The following is a 26,384-nucleotide window of genomic DNA, read 5'->3' as shown; positions in this document are numbered from 1 at the left end:
CAAACCAAATCCTCAGTAGACAATTTACAAGATCAGCACATATGCAACATCTCAAAGAAAAAAATATATAATCAATGCTTCAATCTAAAATAACTGAAAGATTCAATCCCACATTGTTGGTGTTGGAAATAAGCCACACCCGGACCGACGATGGACTGGTCCAAGAGGGGCCAGTAGCTCAGTGGTAGAGCACTCCACCAGCGTATGGATGGTCCTAGGTTCGAGTCCTAGCTGGTCCATGTCTCAACATGGTATCAGAGCTAGGTCCAGGCTAGGAGCCCCAAGCACACAAGAGGTATGGCTTAAGGGGGGGTGTTGGTGTTGGAAATAAGCCACACTCGGACCGACAATGGACTAGTCCAAGAGGGGCCAGTAGCTCAGTGGTAGAGCACTCCAGCAGCGTATGGATGGTCCTAGGTTCGAGTCCTAGCTGGTCCATGTCTCAACACACATCATTATCGTGCATAACAGAAATAATTAGACATAACATGTAGATTTCGAAGACTCAAACACTAGAATCTACTCTAGATCTGATTTGCCAAACAAACCCACATTGGAGTAACCATGGATCAATAAGAACCTTCCAAGCAGCCACGCAAACATGTAATTGTGTCCATCTAGAACACCCTGAATCCAATCTTACCATAGATTTACATACCACAAATTTTAGTTAACATGTTAAAACCTGCAAAACCATCTCTGTAAATCTGAAATCCATTTAAACATTCAAATATTCACATTATACATGTCATCTCAACAATGAAAAACACAGATCTACAAAACCCAACAGCTGAAAACAACAGATCATTGCAATCCAACAAGAAAAGAAAGTTGTCCAGGAGCTTAAACCATATGAAACATATCATCTCCACAACTCATAAAGAGGTTAGTGGCTTATCTTCCAGTGCTTTCATGTAACCTTGGGCTAAAACCATCAACCCAACATAAGCACTCCATTTCATAATCCAAACAGTTGATGTATCTCCATGTGACCAAGATTTCAATACACATCCAACATGAACACCTTCTCGCTACACATGACCACAAGGTAAAGGAACAAAACCACCAAACAAGAGGATAAACGCATATTATCAAACAAGAGCTCTGGGTTACCAAACCATAATCAACTCCATGAAGATCCATAAACATGACCTTCAAATGCCCAACATAGATCACAATGATAATATCCATGGTTTGCAATCTTAGAAATCTGCAAAACAAAGTTCCGAACATTCATTGCAGCCCCAAAAGCCTTCCAACAACCTTTAATTCCTTCTAATGTATTCCCACAAGCTTGCCACACTAAGAAACCAAAAATAGAGGAATACCCAAAACCAATAACCTTTAACTTTGATACCAAATGTTGGAAAATAAACAGGTTCAATACCAAAGATTGTGAAAATCAATCTCTATCGTGGTGTTTGTGGTGCATGGTGTTTCAAGGGCTTTACTTGGTGGCACGTTTTTTTTTTGCACGCGATAAAGATCATGGGAGGGTTTTGGTTGATTTTTTCTTAAGAAATCAGGGTTTTACCACGTGATGTATGGTGTTTTGCCACATGATGTTTGGTGTTTTACCATGTGATGTCTGATGTTTTGCCACGTGATATTTGGTGTTTTACCACGTGATGTTTGATGTTTTACTACGTGATGTCTGGTGTTTTACCATGTGATGTTCTGGGTCTTGCCGCGCAATGTTTCAAGGTTTTGTTCGATTTTTTCCTCAAAAAACGTTTCAGGGTTTTCGTTCCTGTTTAGGGTTTTTACCATTTTTTTCCACAAAAAAAGATGATTTGTATCTTCAATTTTGGAGGGTTTGCCGATTTTTCCTCAAAATCGTGGTTTCAAGTTTCAATTTGGTTACCCAACATCAAGTTGGATGGACTTTGGTAATCTTGGTCATTAACACTTTGCAAATCTAGGGAGTGTCTCTGCCACAGCAGAGTGTTCTTTCTGTTTGTGATCAAAAGACCTCCAGTGTCTTTCTGTAGGGTAGTTAGTTGATAAAATGACCATCAAAGGAAGGATATTAGAATATTTAATTAGTATATTAATGGTCATTAGAGTAATTATTTGCTTTATTTACTTTTCTATTTTTGGCTTCTATTTTTAGAAGCGGTTGTTTCTTTTTTAGAAACATCACCGTTTGTAATCGTCTATTTAAATGGCTCTACAATTGAATAAAGTTATTCGATTATTTTGAGCAATCAAATTTTCAACCACAACCCTTGGAATGCCTCCATGAAACTCGAAAAGACACTAGTTTTGGCTCCAATACTTTACCTACAACTTGGGTGGCCCTTCTTGCAAGATAAACATTACATTAAATGCTATGAATGACGGAATACTAAGAGACACTTGTTGCCTCTTCCATGCTCCCACTTGGAGAAGCCCAAAGGTCACTCTTTTTCCACTTCCTTAAGTCATTTTATATCTTATTATAAATGTCCATAAAAAGGGAAAACACTATTAAATAGTTGTGTTCACAATCCACTTTTATTAATGCTAGTGGTATCCATCACCCCTTATGAATGTATTACAAACAATAGTGAGAAATAAACATTAAAAATTATTTTCCCAATACATCTGAAGTGCCTTAGGCAACTTTCCAAGGATGTTTGAACCATGTCATAAGATTTACAAGATAGATGGCACCTTAATCCTAACAATTAAGAGGTATTAATGTATTAACTAATATTTATATTAGGGTTAACCATGAAACAAGTAATTAACTTATTGTACTTAGGAATATATCATATTAGGATCATAACAAATTAGAAAATTAAACACAACAAAAACAGATGAAAAGAAAATAAATAGTTTGAGCACGTAATCTATAACAAGCAATCGAAAGTCATGGAAGAAAGCAAAAACAATTGTCACCAAAATAGCATCGTAGAAAAGGAAACCTAATATAAGTTAAGGAGCAATATTGTGGAACAACAAAAATAAGCCCTAATTGAAGTCGAGGAACAACTGCCAGATGTTGAAACTATGAAGAGACACCCTAAACACATACATATAAAGTGCAAGTGATTTACAATGAAAAATATGAACAAATTTGTGAGTTTATCATTGTATGTAACGAAAAACAAAATGTCAAAAAATGGTCAAGATTTTAGCCAAATGGCAAGTAAACAAGGGAAAAGTACAGCACTAGTTTTTTTGCTGCAATTTTGAAGAAAATTTTGAGAATATGTTGAGATCCAAGATCTCACAATATATTGTGAGAATTTCCTACAACTCAATTCTATGGTTTAAACATCTTTTGTTAATGTGGATCTATTGTTTGCTGCTTTGACCACTTAGTAAGCATTCATCTTTCAATTTATTTTGTTTAGTTACAAGCCTCATATATTAAAAACCCTTGTGTGTGAAGTTAAGTACCTTTCATGTGTTGTGCTTACCTTCAAGATTGAAAAGACAGGTCAACTTTCGTACTATTATTTATTTCATGCGAGCCCCATTGATAATCTTGTAAAGTTGTATAACTATAAAACTTGTTCATAGATTCAGGTTTAGCAATAATTTCAAACCCCAAGGAGTTTCTTGTATTAATATGAAGAAAGGTTTTGCTTGTGTAATGTTTCATTTTGTGTAGTGTCACACGAGACAAATTAAAATGCTAACAATTTTTGGCCCTCGCCATGGGTATAATGTCCCCATTTTCAGGAATTCTTGCTTTGTAGTTGGCTCTAACCTTCTAGGTGTGTGTCATCCTTATAAAAGTAATTGTTTGATGTTCCCAATGAGATCAAATGGTCTAGAAGACTCTGAGGGCACTTTCCAAACTTATTTCCAACTGTTAGCATGTTCTCCAAGATTCTTGGAGAGAGTGTCTATTTATAATAAGTCACCCACACAGGTCCAATTATCACCATTCATCATCTGTATCACTCGTGTTAGTTTTTATTTTGATGCATTTCAACTGTTTTCGCAACTTGGATGTAATATTGAGCTATATTTTAATTAAATTTACTAAGGTTGCTATTTTAATTAAAATAATTTAACGAGCACCTTAGTATAATAGCTTGTTGGAATAAGAATGGAAAGTTTTAAATGTTGGACATTTAACTTTGTGACTAAAGTGCTCTGAATAATTAAATATTTAAATAAATAACTTTTTAAGGATATAAGGTTTAATCAAATTATAAAGTGATTTTATATTGCACTTTCCAAAAAGTTCCCAGGATGCTTATAAAATAAGGTTGAGGTCTCATTTGCTACATACAAAAGATTCAGAAGTTTGTTAATTTCTCTATGGAGATTCAAATATTTGTGCCTATGGCCAAACTCTTGCTAACGAGATGAAAACCCCAATGGTTTCTTTAAGCTAAGGGCAAAAACCCTCTATCTTCACTAGAGCGGTTCCATATAGAGATTGATGTTAATTTATAAGTTGCAATGTCCCCTTCTTGGATCTAGTCAGCTATGGTATTTCCCGTTAGCCTACTCTTGGGTTCTCGTAGGCTATTCGGTGGTGGTTAGGGAACTCTTGTTTCTAGGTGAGCTTGTTTGCAATTTCTTGGCTTTGGATAGTTGTGTGAATATCAATTGGTAACAATGCTCTTAGTAGCGATCTAGGTTTTTTAAGGTTTGCTCTCCTCAACCCTTGGAGGACACTGCAATTTATAATAAGTTCTTGTTTAAGCTCATCTTTCTAAGTTTTTGGGGTTTGTTCTCCTCAATCCTTGGAGAGCATGATTATTTATAGTCAGTGATCGTTTCGACACCAGTCCTCGTCCATTAGCATCAATTATGTTCCAACATGATTGGTTTACATTTTCGGTGTCTTGGCGAGTTTTCTGCAAGGTCGACGATATTATTTAATATTTGCACTAAAGTAATAAAGTGATTTAATTATTCACTTTAGTGTTTAAATATTAATGTGTTATGTTTTGACCCCAAAATTGGAGGCCTAAGTGTTATGAGGGACTTAAGTTGTTTTTTAAATTCTCAAATGGGCTTTTCGAGGGAAAATAAAATATTTGAATTTTAAAATGCCAAATTTCCCTCCAAACTCTATAAATTGAAATTTTGGCTCTTAGTTCACTCATTTAGAGTTTAAAACTTAAGGAGATGTTGTCGAAATGAACATAGGAGTTCTTCTAGGAGTCGTTGAGGACAAACACCCTCTTCAATCTTAATAGTTTTGATGGTGAAAGATCCACCCTAACTGGTTTGGTGTTTTCACACAAGAAACACACCGACTTCACAAAGTTTTTGGTGATTCAAATTTGCAAAAAAAAAAAAGATGAAAATCTTTGTGGTCTTTTGGGATCAAGTTCTAGAGGTTTATTGGTTGGTTTTGCAAGAAATTTTGTTGTGTTCAATTTCCATTTTGGTTGCAGGCTTATCTGGGTTGGGCCGCACACCCTATAATCTAAGTTACCAGATTCTTTTGTGCAACTGCTGGGTCCTGGTTCAATTCGCCCAAAATTTTGGTTCGTTGGAAATTCGCCCGAGGTTCGTATTTTGTCCTATGGGTTCAATCAATAGGACCCAAGGAGAATTTTGATGCTTTTCTAGAGAATTTTGACCCCAACAGCAGAACCCAAGGAGAATTTGGGCAATTTGACACATTTTTTAATTTTTTTTTTAAGTTTTCTTTTTTATTCGTCTTGAGAATTCAAGAGTGTATTTTTCAAAGGGAAAATAATAGTGATATCACTCACCCTATACTAGGTGCATGGATAACAAATTTGATTCAGATTTTGAACTGTTTATAATTTAAATCTATTATAGTTGTGTTTCTTGTGTGTTTAATTCATTACAAACAGCTATTCATTGTCATGTCATTTTCTCTTTAAACTGGGTATGTGGCTATGTAAGCTCTAATGGGTTAGGGCAATTAAAAGAAAGCCTAGGGTTATTACATTGCTATTAGAGGCAACAAACCTGCTAGTCTTTTGAGTGTGTTGTGTATGCAGCTAAGCATGGGCCTTGGAAAGAAGCTAGAAGATGAGTCATGATAGTTAGGGTCTAGAATTGAAGGTAGGGGTAAGAAGATGTTGGATTGGGATGAGGATTGAAGAGCCTTCATGCGAATACAACAAATAGCACATAGCTAGGAACAAACGGCAAAACAAAAAGAGCAAACAACACAAATACTTCTTCAAATGTTGTAAGACATGAACAATTCCAACAATTCCACCAAATCTACACAAAATAACAAGGTTACCAAGAGATAGGGGTACTTGAGTACTTCGGAGACAGGTACAGGTACTGGTACGACATATTTTCAAAAATACGAGACAAGGGTACTTGGAGATGGCAAATTACTTTTTTAATATAATTTTATAATTTTCAGTAAATATCATAACATAGAATTTAGAAAACAAGAATAGTGGAAAAGTTTAACAAATCAATATTAACTTTCAAGTTTAAATACACATATGTCAAATGTCATTGTGTCAAAAAGACTGAAAAGTTCAAAACTCACACTATATATTTGATATTTCATATTAGTTAGCAGCATCATTACAAATTGAAATTCAAAAACATTGACAGTTTGATGCTGATACACAAGCGAAAAACAAAAATCCGAAATCTATCATCTACTCTGCTATGTCTGGATCATCCATATGAAGGTCCTCAGCTAGGATGGTCTCCAGATACTCATCACTCTCTAACTCAGGTTCCTCTGATGGTAGTAGAGCTAGGGGAAATTCATTAAGGCCATTTGGTTCAACCGCTTCATCCCTCGTGGCTGCAACTCCTCCATCATCAGGTACAATTTGGTCCCATTTTGTTGAAGGACCCTCCATGTAACCAAGATCAACACGAGAGAAAAGACGAAGAGAGCTATGAATGTAGACCAAGTTCTCTACTTTCTCTTTGACCCCAATCAGTTCCTCTTTTGTGAATGAATAAAACATTAAGTGCTCCAATTCCTCTCACAAGATGAAGAGCTAGCTACTTGTGAGATAAATCTGATTGCAAATGATTGCAATTCAGGGGCTTCACCTCCATGGTTCCACCACCACTCTAAAGGATCTTTCTTTTCCCACATATCATGTAAAGATTCCACTGAAGAGAAATCACCTTGCCCACATGAAAACTTATTCCATTGAGTCCTTATGATTAAGGCATCCTCATGTTGACCATAAATCATTTTTACTGCAGCCCAAAATCCTTTCATTACCTCTCTATCCTCATGTGGAGCCCTCTTTTTGGTCTCTTCTGTATTATGCCATTTAAGATTTAAGGCATGGGCAGCACAATGAAGGGGTGTGTTGAGTTTGTTCCATCTTCCATGTAACTTTTCTTCTATCAAAGGATTAAAAGAAGAATCTTTTGCATCAGTTATTTTTTTTACTCTTTCACACATGGTATCTATTTCTTCATAAACTTCCCCCAAACATGGCTTGTCTGAGTCTATAAATTTAATCACCTCACATATGGACCTAATAAAATCCACAACAAATCTCACATCAGCCCAAAAACGGCCATCAAGTACCAAACCTCTCATCTCAACTACTGTATCTGATGCATATTGCCTCTAAGATGCCCATGCATCACTAACAACTGTGGAACACAAAGCTCCTTTGACTTCACAAAGGCGGTCAAGAAGAATAAAATAGGAAGCGAACCGTGTATCAGCTGGTTTGAGAAGTTCCACCTGGCAAACGTACAATAAATGGCTTATGTGTGATGATGGTTACATATGACCATCTGTATTTTTTTGCCCTTTCCTATGAGGTCTAAAACCCATTGGAACTTGCCAATATCTTTGAGTGCATTGTTCAACGAATGCACACAACAAGATGTCCAAAATATATGCGTGTACAGTTTGTTTTACACCATCATACCTGCTTCTTTACAAACAGGGGCAGCATCAGTAATAACTTGGACTGCATGTGATGCCCCCACCTCCTCAATGCTATCACATAGTTGGTTATGAAGAAAATCTGCATTCTTTTCTTGCCCTGAACAGTCTATTGCCTTCAAAAAATAAGGCCCTTTGCTACATGTCACCATGACATTAAGTAGTGGACGATTTCTAGCATCTGTCCACCCATCCATCACTATATTGCAACCTTTTGTAGACCACAATCTCTTCATTGGTGCAGTTTGTTGCTCTAATCGAATTTTTTCTTTGTTAATTAGAGTTGTGCCGAGCTTTTCAAATCTAGGTGGTTTATACCCAAATGGTCCATTATTGATAGCTTGTACCATCTCTACATAGAAAGGTGAGCGAGCAACATTAAATGGTATTCCATTTGCATAAAAGAAGCGTGCAATTGCTGCATCAATTGCTTCTCGACCTTGCACATCAAATAGCTTTCCAATGGGGTTTGAGATGCTAGTATGTGGTCTCTTGTGAGACTCAGACTGTTGTGCTCCTACAACACTAGAAGACACATCTACCTCTGGCTCTCTAGTTGCCCCTGTGGTTGAAGCATGAGAGGAGCTCATAATGTAAACTTTCCCATCAGCCCTTTCTTGCTCCCTCACAGCATCATATCAGTCTGACTCATTTGTACAAACTTCAACACCGTGTCCTAGTTGGTGAAGGAAATGAGACTTCACCCGCGTGTAGGTACCTTGCCATCCCAATGAACAAAGTTTACATTTAATGGTGGTTGTCCCCCTATTCCTTTTGGCCCTGGAACACGGTCAACATACTTCCACAAGGGGTACAAGCCTTGTTTCCCCCCCCTGACATTCTGCAATCTACAAAACAAAATGAAATTTCAAAAACTATTACTAGTTTTATGTTTTTTTCACATTGGTTTTGGAATTCCAAATTAGATTATTTTGAGTTTTTTGCAAAATGCCACAAATATATGCCTTCTTATTTTATGAGACTGTATAATATTTTATGAGACTATATATCACTGTTAAATTTGCAAATTTAACACTGATATACAGTTTGATATCAGTGTTAAATTTGCATCATTGTATATAGAGTTAAATTTGCAAATTTAACACTAATATACAGTTTTTTAATTCATCAAAAAATTTAAAAAACTAAAAGTTTACTACCTATATTATTATTTTTATTATTTCAATTTGTTTAGTATAATAAAACTGTTTAAATTTGCAAACTATAATAATTAAATGGACTGTATAAATTTTTAAAATTTGTTTATTATTAAGTTTTAAATATAAAAACCACAAACATAAAGATATTATATAGTTAATAGTGCTAATTTATCAACTATTAAATTAATAAATTATTAATAGTGCTTATTAAAAATAAAATAAATAAAAAATTGAAGTTTCAAAAAAAATTGAAAATGAAAAATGAAAATAAAAAAACTGAAGTAAACTTACCTGAATCGCGTCCACCTGTTCAGCGTTGCACTTGCACCTATTTTGCATTGCACCTGCTGACCGCGAAAGTCGATTTTTTTCGGTTTCCGTCGGGTTTGTTTGTGCTGGCTGTGACACTAGGTTTTCGTCGGGTTTGAATGATGTTAAAAAAAATCATCGGGCGTTTTAAACTTTTAAGTCAACGCGTCGCATCGTGGCTTTTTTTAAAGTTGTGTTAGGTTTTTTTTAAGCCGCATCGGGGGGTTTTTAAAAAAACGAGTTTTTTTATTGTTTTTTGTGACGGAAGACGCCACATTTCTTTATGGGAGATGTTGGAGACGTGAGGAGACGTCTCTCCAAAGCACCCACATCTGAGAGGCGCTTCCAGAGACATCTGGGAGACGGGAGACGTGTCCCGGTCTCCGAGACGCGTCCCAGGGGTCTGGAGACGTGTCTCCCGGTAACGCTGCAAAATAATGTAGTAGAAGGTAGTAACTTAAATAAAATTGTGGACCTACATAGCCTATATTCATTCCTAGAGTTGAGTTTACACAAGAAGACAAAGAGTTGAATCCAATAGAAAATGATTTCAATGCTTGCATAGATTTATATTCAAAACTTGATCTAGATGTTAGATGTCAAATCCCATTTGTATATATTTTCTGCTGCATATATGTATATATTTTTATTTTTTTATTTTTATATGTTTTTGTACAGACGGACCCAAAGCGAACCCAAACCCACCCCCCAAAAAAATGAACGAATTTGCGAACCCGAATCTTGAACCAGAATCCGATTCCGAACCGGGACCGGCAACTTAGCCTATAATGGCTAGCTACACCTCTCATTTTGGGCGCTATGACTGACAGATTGCAGCAAGTGTTTTGGGTATTGTTTCAATGCATTTTCCTCTGCTAGGCATCCCCATTTGCTTCTATGGCAGGGAGTTATAATCTGGAAAATCATTTATTTAGGAGGCCGTATTTCCTTTGCAAGCCATACATGCACTTTCAGCTGGGTATGTGAATTTAGGAGGTTGAATGGTTTATGCCTCAATTTCTTTCTTACACAAAACTAGATGCCTAGGCCTCTCAAATCATTGGTGACTGTCCCCATCGTAAGGCAAGGCCAAATGGAATTGTTATGAATTTATTATGGTATTCACCCCTGTTCTTGAGTGCCATTTCCCAGAAGATATATGACTGTAACTTCCACTAAGATCTTGAGTTTACGGTACTAAGTGTGTTTTGAAGTCCATTGAACAGCTGGGAACAAGATTGAGGGGATAACCTTAGAGGTAGGAGGCAAACATATCCATCATTGATGCCATTTCATGGGGGTTCAGGACTGTGTACAGAAAGAGTAGTTGCAACCACCTTGGACTGAGCTGTATGTTTTCAAAGTTCAAACAGCCTTACATGTTATCAAACAAATACATTTTCAAGGCACATTTATTGTGAATTTATATGAATGTTTCTTCATGTAATTAAGTTTGCTAAATTGATATTTATTCCGAGATTCATGAATAGCAATGTAATGAGCAATGAATTGTAAACTCAGTCCTTTATGACAGCAAGAGACTTTAATGCATTTACTTCTTGATCTATGTTATTGCAAACTTGTGAAACTTTGTTGGTAACTTATTTCAAAAAAAAAGTTAAGGGGGGTGTTCTTACATAAATATTTAGATAGGTTAGATTGTTGTTAGTAAATTAATAAGTTAATTAAGTTTGGGAGGTTACATTCCCATAAATAAGTTAGCACAGAAAATGAAAGGCTTTAAAAATCCAATTGTATTGCAATGCAAAAAATCCCGTGTGAATGTAATCCCACAGAATTTAATCTAATATTATTTTGTGGTATTCCTATGCAGCAAAGGTGTGATCTAATTTTGTTTGTGTTTGCTCTACCATTTCAATATGGTACCAGAGCAAATATCTTTCTTGTGGCTATGAAGAATGGAGATTTGTTTGAAGGCATTTTGATTCCTACTAAAGTGCAGACTAGCATAAAGAATGTGTGAATAGTCAAAACGTCCATATGAGCTAGTACAACATAGTGAGATACGCCTATATGATATTAAACCTGTTATAGCCCGGATTCCTCAAGCAACAGAGTCAGGAGAAGCTTCTTCCATCTTGAATCAATCCACTTGCCTCAGAGAAGCGATGAAATAAAACGCTGCAAATGATATACTAGACCTACAAGAAAGGTGAAGTTAAATATTGCAGACCTGAAATTAGTATGAAATAAAACGTTGTCAAAGAAACCTTCAAGGGAATATGTGGGTGAAGGGCATAGTGTAGCATTCCAAAAAAAATTCTTTCAATGTATGTTGATAAACAGACTTGTCACTGTGATTGTTTCTCCAAAACTGGCCCTGTTTGCCCAAAGAGCAGTGACAACCGTTCCAACAGTTGGAGAGATCAATATGGAGTAACAATCTTCCTCTGTGTTTGAGAGGGCAGCTCCCTTGTATGATGAGGGTTTTCAGGATTTTTGTGTACTTTTAACCTGAAAGTACATAAAGGAGAAAATACAAAACTAAAGGAGAATAGATAACAGAAACCCTACTAGAAGACATACGAATACCAAAAAGGAATTCATAAATCATAACAATTACAAGGGGGTTCTCATGATAAAGTATGTTTTGATATTCAATGATGATGAAATAAGTACAACAAACTTTGACATACAAAGAGATAGGCTATACTAGCACATACAAGTCAAGATACTAGGAAATGATGTATTTCATCAAATCAATTAATAGATCATTGAACTGAAAACCAATGCATAAAGGGATTACCAATTTAACATAGGAGAAATTAGGAATAATAACTTAGAAGTACATTCAAGACATACGAACCAAATGCATTCTTCGTTATCTTTTGAAAATATACAAGTTCAAAACACTTAGGTACAAAGTGTGAACATAAAGGTTCTCCAAAGTTTCTCACCAAATTCCCCTCTGTAAGAGTCCCCCCCTTTTACATTTGAATTAGCCTTGTATTTATAGGCTCTAGAGGATAACTGCTTTGTAACCACTTTGCATAATTAGCTAGGTAACCACTTTTCGTAACCAACTAAGTGATCACTTTTAGTAACTACCTTTTTGGGAACCAGTTAGGACTTGCCTAACTTTTACAGAAATCAAGTCCATATTCTAACTTTTAGTACAACAAGTGACATAAGTCATTTTTACAAAATAAGAATTTGAAACTCATAACATCAAAGAGAAAACATGATACAAGCTTTGTCAAAGTGGCAATGTGCCTTTTTGCAATCATGAACTTGATCTTTGAAGATATCTACTCCAACTGATCTTTGTGAAATTTTGTGAGAGTATTCCAAGTGACACCAATATTCCTTTTTGTGTTGTGATCATTAGGTCTTTACACAGAAGGTTGAAGGATCAGTATATAAGAACTAAAACCAAAATTTGCATCATCAATGCTCTGCTTACCCATGCCATTCTTGAAAGATATTTCATGGAAACCTCTTCCCAACAATGTCAATGATAGCGTCCATGCATTCCCCTTTGCTAAAAAGTGTTCTATCAAAGTTCTCATTCTAATTGTATTCATCTTCCATGATTATTCCATCATGATATGTATGTCACTTTTGTCTTAATTAGAGAAATGGCGATGTCCAATTTCCATTTGTCATTTGAGATAATAAGTGTTTCTTTGTCACCATTATCATATATAATAGTGTGTTCATGAGTAGCTAGAATATGGTTTGTGAATCTTTCTTGTTAAGAGACCACGATACATGAACACGTGCAAATACAACTAGGCACAAATATCTTCTCATTATGATCAGTAGAGAACAATAACAATGACCATCCTTTCCTTTCACAAATTAAATGTTTTATTGAATAACAAGGAGAATTGTATAAGGCATGATAAATTCTCATTTACTCGTTCCTCATTTCCACCTTGTATAACTCATCAATCATCTTTGGAGGAAATTTGTCATCCCAAAATATCTTGCACACTGCTCACACTTGCAACATCAAAAAATTGAATGGATTTTTGCATTTTGGATATCTATTTGTAAGCAGGGTTGATTTTCCAATATGCCAACTAATTACCCAACAAAACATCCTTCTCATAATTACTTTTTCACAAAACTGAAGTAGAGGCTGAGGAACAAACCCTCTCTATCAAATATTGACCCTTTTATCTTCTTGTTTCCAACAAAATAACTCACTTTAGAAAGCTATGATACAAAACCATCATTTTTTCATGTCACTATAAAATGGTATTTGAACCGCTTTCTTAAAATCAAGAAGAGTTTCTATAATATTGTCTTTACCCATAATGCTGAAGGATACAATAGTTGCATCAAACCAAACTGCCATTCATTATATTAGAATGAATCAAGCTACTCAATCAAAAACATTCTCAAAACCACATGTTTTCTCATAATCCATATTGTCTATTTTGTAATATCTATATGGAGTACATCTTACTCTGCATTATTGTCACAGATAATTATAGTTTGTTTCTTTTTAAAAAGAATCATCCTTTTGCCAATTAACCCCACTAATTGACACCACTATTTTAGGATTCTTTGTTCTTGTGCAGTCTGGAGCCCAAAGCAACTGTAGCATATTTACCACTTGTATTCACATTAAAATTTTGAAAGTAATTTAAAAAGTTCATTCTACTCACATCCATAATAATTTGATGCCAAATCAAAACCTATTTTAAGGCTCTCAAATGCTGGCAAACGTTGTAGGTTTATCATTATACCTGCTAAGCATAATTGTCTTGAAAGCTTCAAAAGATTTTTCACCGAATCCACAGTGTATATCTTGCAATTTGTGGTAACATTGAGATGACATTTTCTTTGGGGCATGCTATCAAACAATTCCTATACCTATTTTATGCTTTGAAAATTTAGCATTTCCAACTATAGTATCTAACACAAATTGCTCTACGGCCCTGACTAATGCATTTGCTTGAAAGTTATTGCCTTTTCAACAAATTCATTTGGTGTATTGCGTGTCAATTGCTTCCCATGAGATGACATGTTTTGCAGGTATTCTGGCAGTCATTTCTTGTGCACTATTCATTCTTCCCATTCTGCATGCGTGTTTACCACAGCATTCCCAGCTATAAAATTTGACAAAAATCCTCTATCGTTTATGCTTCGAGTGGATGTTCATCCGTTGGTTCAAGGCTCTCATTCTGGCATGAGAAGGAAAGGTGTTGGTGTAGGTTGGGAGGACACTAGCTGAAGTTACAAAGTCAATTTTTACACCTACCAGTTGCATTTGCTTAAACGTTACCAAAGCCTTTTAACAAATCCAATTTGTGAATATCCTACTATCATTGCATTCATGAGATGACTACCTCATGAGGTATTTTGACAAACAGTTCACGTGCCATGTTGAAGATTTTGCATTTTTTATTGCTGCAATCATTACGTGTTGCACAGTGAGCTCTCTCTTCGAGGCATTTTGTAAAACAATTCAGGTGTTTTGTTTATGATTCCATACTTTGCATGCAGTCACTCGAAAGCTTCTATAGTGTGTTCAACAAATCCACTTTGTGAATACCCTTTTCAACAAATCCTTGTTCTGCAAGCTAATAATCATTGCATTTGATGGGGTGAGATCTGAGACATTTAGTAAAACAGTTCACATGCCATGTATATGGTTCCACAGTTTGCAAGCATATATATGTGAGCATTAGCAGTGATAATATTTGATAAAAACTTTCAAAGCAGTCTATCACACAATTCATGTGCATTGTCTATGCTTTCAAAGTTGTATTTACATTCCTTCGAAGCATTCTGTCAAACAGTCTGCCACCTGTGTATGTTTCCACACTTTGCATGCATGCCTGTTGTGACCATTTCACACATCGCCCCATCGCAAATGGGGACCCCCTCTTTTTGCTTGTTTTTCGCTCGTTTTCGCTTTCGTTTTTAGGGTTTTGTTGGTTAGTTGGTCGTCTGGATTTAGGGCCAAGCCTTAGGGTTTTAAATTTTGCCTTCTCAAGCCAGAATTCAGTCGTTTCTTTGAGAGTTTTCGAGCTTCTTTTCTAGAATGCAAATTTTGAATGCAATGAATTCGCCAAAATGGTCTAATTTTTAATTGGAATGTTAATGCAGAGCTTAAATTTGTCTAAGTGTTGACAGTCAATGTGAATTTTTGTCCGATTGAATATTTTGACCAAATTTTGACCTTTTTTTATTTTGATCCTGGGCATTGGGATTGATTTGTTTTCGCCTCGTGAAGTGTTAAAATGTGAAAAATCATGTTATTTTGGCCTGTAGGAGCAAAATCGCTCCTGTCCCTCAGTGAAGGACGGGAGCTCATTTTCAAATATCTCATCATCCCTGCAGAGTCCAGACAAATTTCAAGTTGGAAGTGATGGAGAACGACGAGATCTTTCCATTGAATATAAATTGAAGATTTTCATGAGCACAGAAATGCCTCCAGGAGGAAAATCGCTCCTGTCCCTCAGTGAAGGACCGGAGCTACAACTCAAATTTCGCCTTGTCCTTGCAAGATTTCGAAAACTTAATGATTTGAGGACGTCCAAGGGAAGATGCTTTGCCAAATGAATATAATTTGAGATGCTGAAACGAAGGAAAATGACCTATATTGACCAAATCGCTCCTGTCCCTCTCCAAGGGACCAGGGCGAGGTACCTTGTAGCTCTCGTCCCTCTCCCAGGGACCAGAGCAATTTCCTTCATTATGCAAAATCCAGACAAAGGTCAAGGCAAGTTTACATTCAAAAACAAGGGAAAACATGAGATAAATGCGTTGAATATAAATTGAAGATTTTTGGGACGTCCATAACAGTGTTAAATGCCTAGTTCGCTCCTGTCCCTCAGGAAGGGACCAAAGCGATTTTTGATATAATTGCTTTTCTTGCAAAGTTACAGATGATGTCAAGGCATGGACGAATAGAGTAAAGAGGGACGAGTCCGTTGAATATAAACTTGGAACCTGGCAAAGTGAGATAGTGGCCACAAGGGAAGGATCGCTCCTGTCCCTCTCCAAGGGACCAGGGCGATACAATGGTGATGATACTTCCTACGCCAGTTCAAGGTCGTTCCTCCAAAGTTCAAGGTCGACACAAGTCAAGACAAGGTGGCGAGGGACATTTCAAGGCGTCTTCATCATGCGCAAACACTCAAAGGACGTTAAAATGAAGAGATTGACACCCTATAACATAGATCGCTCCTGTCCCTCTCCAAGGGACCAGGGCGATGTTAGATGCATTGGCCATTTCATGCAAAATTTACGTAGGGACAAGACGTTGCAATGTTTTAGAGGGTCCATGGTATGATAAAAGATGATATACAAAGGTTTTGAACGTAAAATGATCATCATTTTGAGCATGGAGACTATATCGCTCCTGTCCCTCTCCAAGGGACCAGGGCGATTTGCTTTGGATTCCTCGTCTTGCTTCAAGTTCAAGCTAAGTCAAGACGTCCTAAGATAGCATATGGTCCAAGGCATCGTTTGAAGATAATTCGCAAGGGTTTTGAACGTCCAAACATTGCCAATCAAGGTAAAAGCTCACATCGCTCCTGTCCTTTGGACAAGGACCAGGGCGATATCATCAAAAGCACGCATAGATCAAAGCTAGGCGAGGATAAGCAAGGCAAGGGACATCGTTTGGAAGACCTCACAACGAAGATTGAAGTTTAAAGTCGCCAAGGTCAAGGAGAAAACGTGGATCGCTCCTGTCCCTCTCCAAGGGACAAGGGCGATGATCCCTTTAATGCGTCCAAACACATAATGAAGACAAATGGAATAAGCGCAAAAGACGCGAACAAAGGATGTTATTCGTCAACAATAAAGATCGAAGTTAAAAGATGCAAGATGGACGTAGAAATTTGGAGATTGCTCCTGTCCCTCTCCAAGGGACAAGGGCGATGAACATTCAAAAGGCCTTTAAGTACGCATGCAAGATGATCAAATTCAAAGGACTCATCATGATGATCGATTTTCAACACGAAGATGAAGGAGTTGGACGTAAGAAATGCAAAATCAAGACCAAAATCATGGATCGCTCCTGTCCCTCTCCAAGGGACCAGGACGATGAGGTACGTCCCTTTGTTTTCCAGTTTTGGCGCCAAATTAAACAATTCAAATTTTCCTTAAATGCTAAATCGATTAAAAAAATTGAAAATCCATTTTTATTTAGCATTTAATATGGCGTTATCTTTTATTAATTATTTTTTGCCTTTATTAAAAATCGAAATTCTCATTTAAAAAACGCAAGGCATTAATAATTAATTATTTAATTAATATAAAATCGATTTGAAGTGCCCAATTAAGCAAGTCGGCCTTGTTATTTTATTGCAAATCATTTAAAAAATGGTTTTATTTGTCAAGTCGGCCTAAGGGGTGAAAGGATGAGCGCGCTATTTATAAGGGGAGTGAAATGTTCATTTTCACATCATTATTTTTATCCTTCACATGCGATCTTGAGGAGAAGCGAAGGTGATGCGAAGTATATCATTAAGTGTGGAGTGCGAATTGCGTTGAAGATCAAAAGGTGGTGCGAATTTCATTCATCCAAGGGTGGCGCTTAGTTATCAAAAGGTGGTGCGAATTTCATTCATCCAAGGGTGGCGCTTAGTTATCAAAAGGTGGTACGAATTTGAAGACCACACCAAATGCGAACTTGAGGATACATCAAGGCGAATTTGCTAAAGACTTGGAGGGTTTGTTTGGGCGATTTGTCAAAGGCGAATTTGAAGATCATTTAAGACCACGTCTAAGGCGATACTTGAAGATCACGTTCTCTCCAGAGGTGGCGAAGTCAATTTTGAGGAGATCATATTGAAGATTATTTTATACCTCAATTTTTGCCTAGGCGAATTTTGTTTTTGCATTCTAGAGTTAGCTCTCTATCGAGGTATGGCGATTTAATTATTATTGCTTTATTCATTCATCGTCATAAATCAAATTTTGAAATTTTGAAATTTTGAATCTCTTGGCTCAATCGTTGTTTTTTAGGAAATGATAACTCTAGGGACTTATCATGAGGTTTCCTAAAAATTTATCTCTCCTATTTACGCTATTTATTGCAAAATCTATTTCTTATAATGAAATGTTGTGTAGGTATGGCGACCCCAAAGGCGGGAGCATCCACTAGCCGCTCGGCTCTCATGAAAGAGGATCAGAAGATCGAAGAAGTGGAGACCAAGATCGTGTCGAAGTGGAGCAACATTGGAGATACAAACTTGGGGAACTTTAGCACGAAGAAGTTCCGAGACGTCCCTTACATCGGCAAGCCATCACCTGTCGCCCGGAGAATAATAGAGAGTGGCATCATTAAGGCGGCCGGTTTTCCTCCAGCTATTCAGTGCCACGAGTTGATGATCGAGTGTGCCCGTCACTACAATCCAAAGTCCAGGACAATTGTGTCCAATGAGGGAAACACTTTGGCATACCTTTCAGAGGAAGCCATAAGTGAAGCCTTCCATCTTCCAGAGCACAGGGACATGATATACAAGAGCATTGAAGGAGCCAGATCAGTGTACGATGATGATCCAGATGCTTGCCTAAGCATAATCAACAAGAACTGGCTACTCAAGAGTCGTCCCCGTCTGAGCAAAGTACCGAACACACCACACAGGATTGATTTCCAAGAGGAGTACAGAGATTTGATTACCATGCTCAACAGAGTTACAGGAGCACCTCATGCCTTCTATTTTGAGAAATGGATGTTTTACTTCATCCAGGTGATTGTTCAAGCGAAGGGTACGATACATTGGGCTAGGATAATTAGCCATTGCTTAGACGTACAGTTGAGAAGACTCAGGGCTACTAAGTCCTTCCACATGAGTTCATACGTCATCTATGTCTTAATCAGGAGCGTTGAGTACGCAGGACTACCTCACAGAGGAGTGATTGGAAGAGGACCCGGCGAGGTCAGAGCTTGTGAATCCTATACCTACTTGCATCATCCGCCAGGGAAAAACTACAAGTTAGTCAATGATACTTTCACGATGAACATCACAAGGACGTTGCAAGGAGGGATCTACAACAGATTATCTCAGGATGCCCAGGAATTCATCAAGAGGTACGGTGCTTGGTTCATTCAGTTTCCCAAGTTCACTTACATTAGAGTGCATGGATGTCCTTTACCTCCATACATGTTGCCGAGGTACCCGACAGACAGAATTGTGTTACTTGAAGTAACAAGGCAGTTGGCAGCATATGTGAAGGCATTCAGACATAGACATCAGAATGGAATTCAGGTACCTATTATTTTGGGTAATTCAGTTGAGGTATGTCCTAATATCTTAGCCATGGATGACGCAGAGAAGGAGTTAGCCTTGTATTCTTTTTCATCTTTTGCTTGGAGGAATAGGTTTGATCCCCATGGACATTTAGAGGAGACAGTCGGTAGAAGATTTAGACATGAGCACCAGATTGAAGATTTTATGATGAACCTCCTAGATGATCTCGAAGTGAAACGAAAGATACATTCTAGATTGCCTTTGGATTTCATCAGGAAATGCAGGATTTACAGAGTGGCCGACCAAGCTCAGGACAACGGCAGGCACATCCAGTCTTCATATGATAGAGAAAGCAAAACAATAAGTTTGAATTGGAATGAGCCCGAGGCCGTGGATTTAGATGATTTGATGGCACCAGTCTTGTCTTGTACTCGCAGATGGGTAGACGTTCAGCATCAAAAGTTGAGAGAACAAGGCATAGCTATGTCTTTTACTTTGGAAGAGAAACCAGCCGAAGGTGGAGCCAGTGTTAGCGAAGGCAATCCTAATCCTAGGAATTCAGGTGAAAGTAACCTTCGATGTGCCAGTGAGGGCAATCTCCATTCGAGAGGTTCGAAGAGAAAGGAAAGATCAGAAAAGAAAGAGCCTTCCAAGAAAAAGTTAGGTGCCAACAAAGATCAAACACCAGGTACTTCTTCCAGACCAGAAGATAGAACAGTTCGAGTGGAAGAGTCCATGGAGTCGATGGTACAGAATGACAGGCAGGAGGAAGGACAGGCACAACATGTTTCGTCAGATGGATCTCTCCAAGATTATGAGTTAGAAGAAGATAATGAAGTCACATCTCCTCCCAGACAAGAAGAAATAGTACATAAAGAAATTCAAGTTCAAGAGACAAGATCGAATATCCCAGATTGGTTGAAGGAAAGATTGACTAAGGTGATCGTAATTGAGGACGAGGACAGTGCAATTGATTTAGAGAGCCTTGTGGGACGTTCACATATGACAACAGAGAAGAAGAAGGCTACAAAGATGTCCAAGATGATTCGAGATGAGACTGGATCTAGAAAACTGCAGATAGCTACACCGGCAGCAGACAAATATGAGGGTGAGATCCTAGCAGAAGACTATCATATACAGACTATTGAGTTAGGACCATCCACAGCAGAGCAAACTTTAGATGATGCCACCGACACATTTGAGGCATTGAAGGACAAGCTTAGAGAAGAAGTAGAAAAGAATAGAAAGCTTGAGAGAGAGGTCGGTGCATGGAGGACATATTTCAGTCACATCAATGAACCTTTGGGACGTCAGGATCCAGTTAGATCACCAGTGCAGGCATTGCCCCTTCAATCGATCAATGAAGCAGAAAGATTCAGGAACCTGGTCCAGCGTACATGTAGTTGGATGGATAGATCTCATACAATGGCCATAGAATTTGTTACAAGGATGTCGAAGATCATTCATCAGGCTATCCAAGTCCTTGAGATAATCCACAGATTGATGGCAACAGTAGCTGCATTTGCCCATACCAAGGACGTTGTCATCCCTGTCTTGAAAATTATAAGACACACATCCAGAAGAATTTTAGCGCAAGAGAGGATCTTAGAAGGTGATTCTCACAGTTTGTTTCAGTGGTCAACCTTACTCCATATAAAGAGTGTTCTCTTCGAGGACATCAGTGTTAGATGTGGTCAAGTTGAGGAGGTGATCAATCCGATCCAGGACAGAGTATTTGAGGTACTTCGTACCATTCTTGGCAGAAGGATCGAGGTCGAGACAGATGTGGATATACAAGAATTTGAGGATAGAATCAAGATCATCTTTCGCAAGGACGCAGATGTTACAGATGAGTAGTATGATCAGATGTATGCTACCATGCTCCTGATTGATAGAACAAAGGAACTTGAACCTACTTGGGACGCAGCTCTTCTAGATGCATTCGATCAGGTCATCCACTTAGAAGAGAGTATCAAGAATCTTCCCGAGATTCCAATCACAGAAATCGAAGGAATCGTGACAAAATTCATTGCATATGCCAAGAAAGAGAATTGGAAAGGGAATAAGATTCTAGATGAAAGGTTTTTGCAGATGACATGACATCTTATTTCTCATTGGTTGATACCTCCTAGATTTTTGTGCCAAATTTAATATTTGGCTATGTATTTAATATTGTTCAGTAAAAAGGAGGTCATTTGTAACAAACCCTAATTAGGGTTTAGGTGTCATGATCTTGTCCATTGATTTATTTTCAATCTGGACCTTTCATTGTAACTGGGGATGCTATTTATACCCCCATTTTTCATGTCATTTGGTAATAGTGAATAGTTAATAGTCGAATAGTCAGATAAGAGTGAAATAGAGAGATTAGAGTTAGAAGCAATTCTTATTTTGTAGCAAGATTGAGTCTTGAAGAGAGAAATTCAAGCAATTGTTGTATATGATGACTTGGAAATCAATAAAATATTGAAGTTATGGTGTTTTGTTGCGAATTTCTTAAGTTATCTTCATGGTTGTTGGATGTACTTGAATCACGCTCAATCAAAGTAGTTTGTTAATTTGAAAGACTAAGTGTGAGATTTGATATTTGGTAGGATTCGCAATCCAAACCACTAGCTTCTTGCTGATTGTAGGAACGCCTTGCGTGGTCAACTGGAAAACATTTTGAGTCCTTAACCTTCAAGCATTTTCGTATCTAGGATATGTACCTTCGTAGTAGTGTCCTTGGTCTTTGATGCATTGAACACCATTATTACCTTAGAAGATCGCCCTAATTTCAATTGAGTTGTTATCTTATGGCAAAATTGAAGTTGGTTGAGTCTTGCCAAATCTCATTCATGCTAAGTCGTTCATAGGGTTAGGCTAGATTAGACTTCCTTAAACCCTGTCCTTTTGCTTTTTTTTTTGAAAGCTCCTTTTAGTTTAGTAGAATCTTCGAGCCTTTGGAATCCGTAAGACGCCTTGGAGGAAACAGCAAATCACATCATACCATTAAAAAAGCTTGTCCACACGTGGAGACCCCACTAAAAGAACCTTGGAGTCCATCTAACTGATCCTTTTTGCAGATCTTCAGCAGTTAGAGACTATTTTCTCAAGAGAGGATAAGATGCCTGTCGGTATTTTATTCTGTGTATGATTGTGTATAAAATACACGTCAACAATGCCTAACATGGCAGCGAGAGACCACATTTGTTTGAGACACTTTATCAACAGCTCATGTGCCTTGTCAATTCTTCAACAATTTGCATTCCTATATGATCTACAGGCACGAAGAAAACACATCCACATAATCACCACAGTTCTAAAGGCATTAGGGTGCCTTGGAGACGGTCACCACAGGCATGAAGGCATGCAGGCATTCTTATAAAACAGTTCTCGTGTGTAATCTATTATCCCGCACTTTGCATTCATGTATAACTTGGCACTTGCAATCACAACCTCTTAACAAAAACCTTTATTGCCTTACACTTTAATGGTTGCTCATACATTGTCCATAAACTCCCAGTTTGGCATAGGCAAGAAGGTGCTTGACAATAGTTATGAGGCTTGTTTTGTTTTTTATAAATTCACCACAAGCTGAAATGAGAACATACTTCCCCTTTAAAATGCTCAAGAATAATGAGGTTCAAAAATTAACATTTTGGAGGATCTAAACATAAAGTTTCAGAAGTTAGGAATTTGAAGCATGCAAGCAACAAAGAGTTCAAAAGTTAGATTCGTGGAACAACAAAGCATTTAAACATTTTCAAGATTCAAAAGTTACACTTTTTGAGCATTGGAGCACATTGGACATTTAAAAGTAAGAAAGTTAGAAATTTGGAGCAATAGAGCATATTGAGTTCAAAAGTTAGAAATTTTGGGCATCCGAGCATAATAAGGGATGCCGAAAGCCAAATAAAAAGATTTTTAAATATTTCCCTCCCAAATTAGTAAACGAAAATTAAATGGGAAATAAATAACATTATTTTAAAAATATCAAAATTATTTTAAAAATAATTTAATATTTCCCATAATGACTTAGTTACCCGATTTATGAAAATGAACAAACTTTTGACTAGCAAGGTAAATTGCTTTGAAATTTTGACCAGGCGTTAAGGAGAGGCGGTGACCACAACTCCGAAAAATTTGCTCATGACGAGATTTTGAGGGCAAAATTTTAATGATTTCTGAACAGAGGCCAATAAATATTAAAACATTAAAATTTTGAAAATGGTGAAGTGGATTACTGCAAAAATTGGTCACCTTGCTCGGAATGGCACAAGGAATATTTCAAAAGTTATAAATTTTGGGCATCCAAGCATAATAAGGGATGCTGAAAGACAAATAAAAAGATTTTTAAATATTTCCCTCCCAAATTAGTAAATGAAAATTAAATGGGAAATAAATAACATTATTTTAAGAATATCAAAATTATTTTAAAAATAATTTAATATTTCCCATAATGACCTAGTTACCCGGTTTATGAAAACGAACAAACTTTTGACTGGCAAGGTAAATTGCTTTGAAATTTTGACCAGGCATTAAGGAGGGGTAGTGACCACAACTCTGGAAAAATTTGCTCGTGACGAGATTTCGAGGGCAAAATTTTAATGATTTCCGAACAGAGGCCAATAAATATTAAAGCATTAAAATTTTGAAAACAGTGAAGTGGATTACAGCAAAAATTGGTCACCTTGCTCGGAATGGCACAAGGAATATGCTCATACAATGGTTTCTCTTGACACTGGATAATATTTAAGATTTAATCCTCTTCATGTTTTGGAAGATATAAAAGATCAGTTCAGAGCACACATAGGACATTCCATAATTTTGCTCCTCAGACTGAACTTGACCTTATGAACGTGGAATGATCATTTGGACTTGGATGTACAAAATGAATTTGATCGTTGACAAAGATGGGACACATGTTTACCAACCCGTGACAAGGCTCAAAAATGAAGACCTTGGACCAAAATTACATAATTACCTATCTTGAAAACTCTTGAAAAGTACACATTATAGATAAGCCAGACATTAGTTTTAATGCAAAAGCTTAAAATTTGGGTGTTTGAAAATTGGGGCAACAATCTGCAAATTTCAGTACATTGTATGCAGTTGATGTGTGACCTGAGCATTTAGGCATAAAATGGTACACAACTAGCATTTTCAAATTTATTTGTAATTTTGTTGTCATGTATCTGGCAAAGTGCATTGATATAAGAGTAGAATTATGCATTTGAATAGTGACAAAGGAAATTTTGTGAGTATTTAATTTGAGGTCGGCCTTTCATTTATAGCCCTTAAATTGCACAACTTGAAGGAAGATGGACTATCAAATGTATTATAATGGACAAGTTTAAATAGCTCTCATATCTCTTCCATTTCATGTGGGGCAGATTGTTTTGTTAGCAAAAACTTGGAAGTCTATTTATAGTCCAGATATATCAATATTTTGAAGAACTCATATCTATGTTTAGTGCTCAAAGTGGCTGGACATTTTTTATTTGTTTTAAGGTTACTTGCCTTTTTTGTTTATGGCATGTGGAGATTTTGGAGACTCTCATGGTGGATTCAACAGACAAATTCTAACAAAGTCATATTGGAGGTTGAAGGCATCGAAGGACAGAAGATTTTTATCATCTCAAACTAGCTTCTCACTCAAAGATGACATGCAATGCCCTTCAATGACACGCCCTTTTATGATGCTTATGATAGATGCTTATGGACTTGTTTTAGACTCTTTATGTTGAGATACTTTATGATGACTTTTGATACATTATGTTACTATGATGGATGATGTTATACTCGAGACTTATGATGATGTTAGGGTTTATGTTTGGTTAATTTATGTTTATTCATTATCATGTGATGTGGTTTACATTCATTTATTATGATGTATTGTCATGTGCTGACCCTTATTTTGTGATTATATTAGATGTGAATGATGTTGATGCAATCTATGGTGTTATATCTTTGTTATGAGGTCTTACTGTTGAGGTTGTGAAAGGGACGATGTCACATCACTCATTTATGAGCAAGGTGTGATGTTGTGATTCTCTTCCACCTATTTGTTTATCTTATGGCTATGCATATATTGTGTATAGACGTTTGGTGTTATGCAAGATGTAGGTACTAGGCATTGACTCCACCTGGTCTCACAGGTCTAACTGTGCCTTTAATCCCAGTGGCAGTTGATCGGAGATGAAACTAAGGCCCTACCACATTCTAACCCTAGTCAGTGTCTTGTGAGTTCCCATGTTCTTGGCTAGAGTCTTCTTGTTAGGTTTTATGTGGTTTTAAGTATGGTGTATCTTATTTAATTTTATTGTTGGTTTGATATTATAGGGTTGAGGTAAATAATAAATATATTATAACATATAGCCCTATGTGTGAATAATTAATTATGTGGGCTATATGGTGAGTCTCATATTATAATATTAATATTATTTTTGTGGATTATGTTAATTAAGCATTTATGTTATATATGGATTTAATTACTTATTTATATTTTAAGTTTATTTTGGGAGTTGTAATTGGTAATTGATATTATCGCCTTTTCATTTCAATTGTTTATGGGGGGTGATCTTGTGTTCTAATGGAGGGTGTCCTCAGTGCAAGAGGAAAGTGTGGTTTTGGTTTTCAAATGTCTTGAGTGGTGTTTTGGTTTTGGAGAAGAGGTTTTCTTCATGGTGTGGGGTTGTAAATGGTTTTCGAAAATCAAAATGATGGAAAAAGGAGTATTAGAATATGCATTTTGGTTTTGAAGATTGGACCTTGAATCTTTGGGTTTTAGGGAGATTTCTTGTGTGTTTGAAAGTGAATTGGAAGTGTTTCTCGGAGTTGGATTGTTGTTGTGCGTGCATTGGAGAAGGTTGGATTCGTTGTGGATTGATTTGCGTGTCAAGGATTGTTCATGCGAGATCT

General features: G+C 37.0%; 1 protein-coding gene and 1 non-coding gene across 2 annotated transcripts in view; one reads left to right on the top strand and one right to left on the bottom strand.

Annotated features, from left to right (window-relative positions):
* Positions 1 to 26,384, bottom strand: part of LOC131071601 (enoyl-[acyl-carrier-protein] reductase, mitochondrial) — a 203,356-nt gene that overhangs the window by 142,412 nt on the left and 34,560 nt on the right. The window lies entirely within an intron of this gene.
* TRNAA-AGC (transfer RNA alanine (anticodon AGC)) lies at positions 168 to 239 on the top strand. Its single transcript has one exon. It is a non-coding gene; the product is annotated as a tRNA-Ala (tRNA).

Source organism: Cryptomeria japonica, chromosome 11 (genome assembly GCF_030272615.1).
Source record: "Cryptomeria japonica chromosome 11, Sugi_1.0, whole genome shotgun sequence".
NCBI classification, from domain to species: domain Eukaryota; kingdom Viridiplantae; phylum Streptophyta; class Pinopsida; order Cupressales; family Cupressaceae; genus Cryptomeria; species Cryptomeria japonica.
The sequence above is the reverse complement of the archived record's forward strand: the minus strand, read 5'-3'. Positions and strand labels throughout refer to the sequence as shown.